An 8,412-nucleotide genomic window follows, 5' to 3' on the forward strand; every position below is an offset into this window, starting at 1 on the left:
TCAGCTAGTTGATGGATAACTGTTAGATAGAAAGTTGCCAATTTGCCAAGGCTGGAGCCATTAGCTGATGGTTAAGGTTAAATACAGTGGACTCCTCCTTGTCTCCCTCATAAAGTCAAGAGGGTTCATGCTGCCTCGGGAACTGGCGGTCTTGGCCATTGTAGGGTAAAGTCTCCCAAGCACCTCGTATGGTAAGCTAGGATTGGAAAAAGTAGGTAATTCAGGCGTAAGCGCAACTCACCATTTCAGCGTACCGTCCCTTCTTCTCACTAAGCCACTTCGTCCCCGCGTTTGAACGGAATTTGATTTCAAGCCTTGCCCGAGAATCTTTGCAGCACCTTGGTTGAAACTATACCCCAGTCCTAGAAGAAAGAATTTGCCTGACTACATGCGAAAGCTTTTCCTTACGCTGGATTGACAAATCATCCTTTGGGCCACACCCGCACTCGCTGTCAAAGAACTGACTTAAACGACGTGCTTGCGAGACCGAGGTTCATGAGCAAACAGACCTACAGAAATCAGTCCAATTAAGTAAGGAGAAAGACAAGAAAAAGAAGAAATAGCTGAGAGAATGCATCGATAGTCTTTGTTTACTGTGAAAGGAGAGTCCAAGAAAGAAGGTTCATGAGTGAAGGAGAATGAATAGGAGTAAGTAGCTCGACAGTAAAGCAGCGTCTTCATTTCTTCTTGTTTCGGCTTTCCTTCCTGCCTGATTCCGGATTGAATTCCTGTTCCGGTTCCAGTACACAAACAAGGTGAAGTAGCTCAGGGTTGAGGTTGAGTCTTTCGTTTCGGCTTGACCTGATTCTCATACAGCGGCTTTACCGACAGGCGAAGGGGCAGGGTCCGGAGAATGCCCTTCTTCTTTCCCTTATCAAGAAGGTGAATGAATCAATAGGTTCAGGTTCAGAAGATTGATAAAGGTTCCGGTTTCACTATCTCTTGACTTCCAGTGAACGATGACGAATAAGGAGTCTTGCTCTTAGTTTACAGTCTTCTTTCTAAAGAATCAATAGGGACAGGTGAAGGAGACTGAAAAGAAGAAATAGGGTCCGGAGCTTGACCTTCAGATCATCCATCCAGCCTAGCCTATGTAAAAGAGTGAAAGCAAGAAAGGAGAAGAGAAAGAATACTTCAACCCTCCCTTGTTTACTGTTCAGGGAGAGAGAGTAAAAGAAAGGATGAAGCAAGATCAGTTCCTCAATAAATAGGTGAAGGAGAAGATCAAGAAGGTGAGTTCAGTAGTTCAGGAGTGAAGAAGAATGAATTCATCTTTCGAACATCCTTTCATTTGTTTACAGTTCAAGAATAAATAGGTGAAGCAGCTTTACCTTCTTCTCCGCCAGCCCCTTTACTTACCGAGTTCAATCAGGCTCAGGAGCTTTACCGAGTTCAATCAGGGAGAGGAGCGAAGCAACGAGAGCGCAAGAGAGAGGATCGGAGTTTACTGTTCAATCAGTAGGATCAGGATAATGAGTCCGACAGTTCACTCTCAGGAATCTCTCGTTTCGGCTTGAAAAGCAGCTAATTAATTGATTAAGGGAATATCATCAAAGAAAAGGAGAAAGAATCCATAGGAAAAGGAGGTTCAGGTTCAGAAGATTGATAAAGGGTCCGGTTCAGGTTCCGTCCGGATTGAATGAGTTGACTCTCCTGTATAAGGGACTAGCGTATAAGGTTCAGGGAATGAAATTGTGAAACCGAGGGGGAGAGGGGCAGGAGCGAAGCTGTGAAACCGAGTTGTAGAGGTTCAGGGAATGAAATTGTGAAACCGAGGGGGAGAGGGGCAGGAGCGATACCAAAAAAGTACTCTAAATAAGTACCCCCTTTTATCCATGTATACTCCATCAAAAAAGTACCCCCTTTTTGATGGAGTATACATGGATAAGAGGGGGTACTTTTGATGGAGTATACATGGATAATAGGGGGTACTTTTTTGATGGAGTATACATGAAAAAAGTACTCCACAAAAAATGTGCCCCTTTAGGGTATAGAAGCACTTACTACTCCACCACCGGCCAAAACACTCAAAGCCGACCCTCCTCGGCCGGTTTTCCTTAATCTCATTTGCCTCTCCGAAAGGAATGGTGGGCAGGAATCTCATGGCGATCTCTGAAAGGTGTTCCAACCCACTTTTCAGGAATCTCAGAAAGGTGTTCCACAACCACTATTCCAGAATCTCTGAAAGGTTTGACGGACTTACAGAGATACAAACACCCCCTCACACATACCTTATCAAACACTTGATAGATGCGTCCTGGAGCCGCGTATAATCGGGATATTGTCCCTATCCCGGGAATACGTTCTCCTCAAAAATCGTGCCCCTTTAGGGAAGGAAACAATATCAGCTTAAGTGTATACTCATATACTTCAGTCTTGCCTCCCTGTAAACACTCAAACCAATGTTGACCGACTCCTTAACCATGTCCATGGGGACAACATGGACAGCCTCCATGCCGGTTAGGCACCCTCCACTGTGCGCACAAGCCGAAGGCGTAGTGGCAATTCCTTCGGCAACTGCTGTTCCTTATCCAGCAGAGCGGCGTCGAGATACTGAGGTTTGATGTTTAGTGTTTTTTCCTAAAGGAATTTTTCCAAAAGTACTCTCCATAAATTCGTCCCCTTTAGGGTATAGATACGTATACAGCCTCCCTCAGGATAAAAACTCTCAGAGTGTTGCGCTTTCTGCGTGTTTTACTCACTTTCCTTGGCCTTTAAGAAAGGATACTATGTCTGGGCACCCTTATTACAACTCTCGACCTCTGATACTGTGGTCCATCTCACCCGAGACAAAAATGGATCAACAGCAAGTCGGACACAATCCACTGTGTGCTATTTCCGCAGAGTTAGTGGTTATGCGAGCGGATGAAAGCCCCACCCAATTACGGGTGGAATCTGCTAGGCGAGTGGGGAAATAAAGCATATTATCTCTTTCTGTTAGTGTTTTCTTAAAAAAATAAAAAATGGTATTTTGTTAAAAGGATTTTTTGCAAAGGGGAGTTGTTTTTGATGGAGTATACATGGATAAGAGGGGGTACTTTTGATGGAGTATACATGGATAATAGGGGGTACTTTTTTGATGGAGTATACATGGATAAAAGGGGGTACTTTTTTGATGGAGTATACATGGATAAAAGGGGGTGTAGAGGGGAGTACTTTTTTTGGTGGAGTGTTTTCTTGGGAGAGGAATAGTAGAATGAGTGGTGGAGTGTTTGCTAATTTGTAGCAGAAATGGGTAAACTTTTCATTATATAAAGAAAATGGTGCCAAGTTCTAATGACACCACAAAAAGAAGAAATAATTTGTGTGTCTTCGCTTCTTCTCCCTTTCTGTTACGTTTTTTTTCTTTCAGATGAATCTTACACATATGTTGGGTTAAAATACGAAACTTATGTACTTTCACTTCCGGGCCATTTTAGAGTCAAATTCCATAGATGTTAACATAGGAACTTTTTTCACCCTTGAGATAGGGCCGTTAACTCAATTTGAAAAGTTGTTTTCTCATTTTTAGTATTAAACCATATCCACTAAAGATTGTCCTAAGCTTAAAATATGGAAGAAAAAAAACATTTACTCGTGTCGATAAGACCTCATAAACTCAACCCTGTCGAAAAGACCCTCGTGGACGCACTTAAATCATTATGTGCAAAAATTTTGTTTCTTTCGATCTTTTTCAACAAATCGTTAAGGAACGCTCAAGTTTGATGAATCTTAGACATTTTTTGGGTTAAAATACGAAGCTTATGAACTTTCCCTTTCAGACAATTTTGGAGTAAAGTTCCATAGGTGTTAACATAGGATCTTCTTTCCCTTTTGAGACAGGGTCGTTAACTCGATCTGAAACGTTGTTTTCTCATTTTAGTATCATATCATATCCACTAAAGATTGTCCTAAGCTTAAAATATTGGAGAAAAAAAACATTTACTCGTGTTGATAAGACCTCACAACCTCAACCCTTATGCAAAGACCCTCATGGAGGCACCCGAATCACTATCAGAAAAACCATTGTTTCTCTCGATCTTTTTCGACGAATCTGTAAGGAACGCTCAAGATTAAGAATCTTACACATATAATTGGTGAAAATACAAATTTTTTTCACTTTCGCTTCCGGGCCATTTTGGACTCAAATTCCATAGGTGTTAACATAGGAACTTTTTTCCCCTTTGAGACAGGGTCGTTAACTCGATCTGAAAAAGTAGTTTTCTCATTTTAGTATCATATCATATCCACTAAAGATTGTCCTAAGCTTAAAATATGGAAGAAAAAAAATATTTACTCGTGTTGATAAGACCTCACAACCTCACCCTGTCGAAAAGACCCTCATGGAGGCACTTAAATCATTATCTGAAAAACCTTTGTTTCTTTCGATCTTTTTCAACGAATCTGTAGGTAACATTCAAGTTTGGTGAATCCTACACATATGTTTGGTTAAAATACGAAACTTAAGCACTTTCGCTTCTGGGCCATTTTGGAGTCAAATTCCATAGGTGTTAACATTGGAACTTTTTTCCGCTTTGAGACAGGGTCGTTAACTCGATCTTAAAAGTAGTTTTCTCGTTTTAGTATCATATCATATCCACTAAGGATTGTCCTAAGCTTAAAATATGGAAGAAGAAAAACATTTACTCATGTCGATAAGACCTCACAACCTCAACCTTGTCGAAAAGACCCTCATGGAGGCACTTTAATCATTATGTGCATAACCTTTGTTTGTTTCGATCTTTTTCAAGGAATCGGTAAGCAATGCTCAAGTTTGATGAATCTTACGCATATATTGGATTAAAAGACGAAACTTATGCCTTTTCACTTCCGGGCCATTCTGGAGATAAATTTTATAGGTGTTAACATAGGAACTTTTTTTCCCTTTGAGACAGGGTCGTTAACTCGATCTGAAAAGTTGTTTTCTCATTTTAGTATCATACAATATCCACTAAAGATTTTCCTAATCTTAAAATATTGGAGAAAAAAAATGTTTACTCGTGTCGATAAGACCTCACAACCTTAACCCTGTCGAGAAGACCCTCATGGAGGCACTTAAATCATTATGTGAAAAACCTTTGTTTCTTTCGATCTTGTTTTAATGAATCGGTAAGGAATGCTCTAGTTTGATGAAACTTACAGATATGTTGGGTTAAAATACAAAACTTATGCAATTTCGCTCCCGGGCCATTTTGGAGTCAAATTACATAGGTGTTAACATTGGAACTTTTTTCCTCTTTGAGACAGGGTCGTTAACTCGATCTGAAAAGTTGTTTTCTCATTTTTGTATCATACCATATCCACTAAAGATTGTCCTAAGCTTAAAATATTGGAGAAAAAAAATATTTACTCGTGTCGATAAGACCTCACAACCTCAACCTTGTCAAGAAGACCCTCATGGAGGCACTTAAGTCATTATGATAAAAACGTTTGTTTCTTTCGATCTTTTTCAAAGAATCGGTATGGAACGCTCATGTTGGATGAAACTTACACATATGTTGAGTTAAAATACGAAACTTATGCAATTTCTCTTTCAAGCCATTTTGGAGTCAAATTCCATAGATGTCTGAGATGTCTGAGATATCTGTGCGGTCTGAGGTGTCTTCAATGTTTGAGAGGTCTAAGATGTCTCAGATGTCTGAGAGGTCTGAGAAGTTGGAGATGTTTGAGATGTCTTTGATTTCTTACATGTCTGAGATATCTTTTATGTCTGAGAGGTCTGAGATGTCTCAGAGGTTTGAGATGTTTGAGATGTCTAAGATGTCTAAGATGTCTTACATATTTGAGAGGTCTGAGATATCTGAGACTTCTGATAGGTATGAGATGTATGAAATGTCTGAGAGGTCAGAGATGTATGAGATGTCTTAGATGTCGTTGATGTCTGAGATGTCATTGATGTCTTATGTCATTGATGTCTGAGACGTCTGAGATGTCTTAGATGTCTGAGAGGTTTGAGATGTCTGAGAGGTCTGAGAGGTCTGAGATGTCTGAGCGGCCTAAGATGTCTTTAATGTTTGAGAGGTCTAAGATGTTCGAGAAGTTTGAGAGATCTGAGAGATCTAAGATGTCTGAGATATCTGAGATGTCTGAGAAGTCTGAGATGTCTGAGATGTATGAGATGTCTCAGAGGTCTGAGATGTCTGAGATGTCAAAGTTGTCTTACATATTTGAGAGGTCTGAGATATCTGAGACATCTGATAGGTATGAGATGTCTTTGATGTCTAAGATGTCTGAGATGTCTGAAATGTCTGTCATGTCTGAGAGGTATGAGATGTCTGAGATGTTTTAGATGTTGTTGATGTCTGAGATTTCTTAAATGTCTGAGATGTCTGAGATTTCTTAAATGTTTGAGATGTCTGAGTGGCCTGAGAGGCCTGAGATATCTTTGATGTCTGAGATGTCTGAGATGTCTTTGATTTCTTACATGTCTGCTATGTCTTTGATATCTGAGATGTCTGAGATGTCTGAGATGTCTAAGATGTCAGAGATGTCTTACATATTTGAGAGGTCTAAGATATCTGAGACGTCTAATATGACTGAGTGGTCTGAGATGTCTGAGATGTCTGAGAGGTCTGAGATGTCTGAGATGTCTGAGAGGTCTGAGATTTCTTAAATGTCTGAGATGTCTGAGTGGTCTAAGAGGCCTGAGATATCTTTGATGTCTGAGATGTCTGAGATGTCTTTGATGCATTACATTTCTGAGATGTCTTTGATGTCTGAGTGGTCTGAGATGTCTCAGAGGTCTGAGATGTCTGAGATGTTTGAGATTTCTTAAATGTCTGAGATGTCTAAGTGGTCTAAAAGGCCTGAGATATCTTTGATGTCTGAGATGTCTTTGATGCCTTACATTTTTGAGATATCTTTGATGTCTGGGTGGTATGAGATGTCTGAGATGTCTGAGGAGTCTAAGAGGTCTGAGAGGTCTAAGATATCTGAGACGTCTGATATGTCTGAGTGGTCTAAGATGTCTGAGATGTCTTATATGTCTGAGATGTCTAAGATGTCTGAGATTTCTGAGAGGTCTGAGATGTCTGAGAGGTCTGAGAGGTCTAAGATGTCTGAGAGGTGTGAGATGTTCGAGAGGTCTGAGATGTTTGAGAGGTTTGCGATGCCTGAGATGTCTGAGATGTTTGAGAGGTCTGAGATGTCTGAGAGGTCTGAGATGTCTTTGATGTCGGAGATGTCTGATATGTCTTCGATGTCTGAGAGGCCTGAGATGTCTTTGATGTCTGAGATGTCTTTGATGTCTGAGATTTTTTAGGAGTCTGAGATGTCTGAGATGTTTGAGAGGTTTGAGATGTCTGAGATGTCCTAGATGTCCTAGATGTCTGAGATGTCCTAGATTTCCTAGATGTCTGAGAGGTCTGAGATGTCTGAGAGGTCTAAGATGTCTAAGATATCTAAGAGGTATGAGATCTTTGAAAGGTCTGAGATGTCGGAGATGTCTGAGAGGTTTGAGATGTCTTTGATGTCTGATATGTCTGAGATATATTTGATGACAGAGATTTTTTATATGTATGAAATGTCTGAGCTGTCTTTGATGTTTGAGATGTCTGAAAGGTCTGAGAAGTCTGAGATATCTGAGAGGTCTGATATGTCTGATAGGTCTGAGATTTCTAAGATGTCTTGGATGTCTAAGAGGTCTGAGAGACCTGAGATGTCTTTGATGTCTTTAATGTATGAGATGTCTGAGATGTCTTAAATGCCTGAGATGTCTAAGATGTCTGAGAGGTCTGAGATGTCTTAGATGTCTAAGATGTCTTAGATGTCTAAGATGTCTTTGATATCTGAGATGTCATAGAGGTCTGAGATGTCTGAGATGTTTGAGAGGTCTAATATGCCTGAGAGGTCTGAGATTTCTAAGATGTCTTAGATGTCTGAGATGTCTGAGAGGCCTGAGATGTCTGAGATGTATGAGATTTCTAAGATGTCTTAGATGTCTGAGATGTCTGAGAGGTCTAAGAGGCCTGAGATGTCTGAGAGGTCTTCGATGTCTTCGATGTCTGAGATGTCTGATATGTCTAAGATGTCTGAGATGTCTTTGATGTCTGAGAGGACTGAGATGTCTGAGAGGACTGAGAGGTCTGAGAGGTCTGAGAGGTCTGAGATGTCTAAGATGTCTGAGATGTCTGAGAGGTCTGAGATGTCTGAGATGTCTGAGATGTTTGAGATGTCTGATATGTCTGAGAGGTCTGAGATTTCTAAGATGTCTTAGAAGTCTGATATGTCTGAGAGGTCTGAGATTTCTAAGATGTCTTAGAAGTCTGATATGTCTAAGAGGTCTGAGATTTCTAAGATGTCTTAGATGTCTGAGATGTCTGAGATGTCTAAGAGGTCTGAGATGTCTGAGATGTCTGAGATGTCTGAGATGTCTAAGATGTCTGAGATGTCTTAGATGTCTTTGATGTCAGAGATGTTTGAGAGGTCTGAGAG

The sequence above is a fragment of the Cucurbita pepo genome, chromosome 13 (genome assembly GCF_057944985.1).
Source record: "Cucurbita pepo subsp. pepo isolate OVF chromosome 13, ASM5794498v1, whole genome shotgun sequence".
NCBI lineage: Eukaryota > Viridiplantae > Streptophyta > Magnoliopsida > Cucurbitales > Cucurbitaceae > Cucurbita > Cucurbita pepo.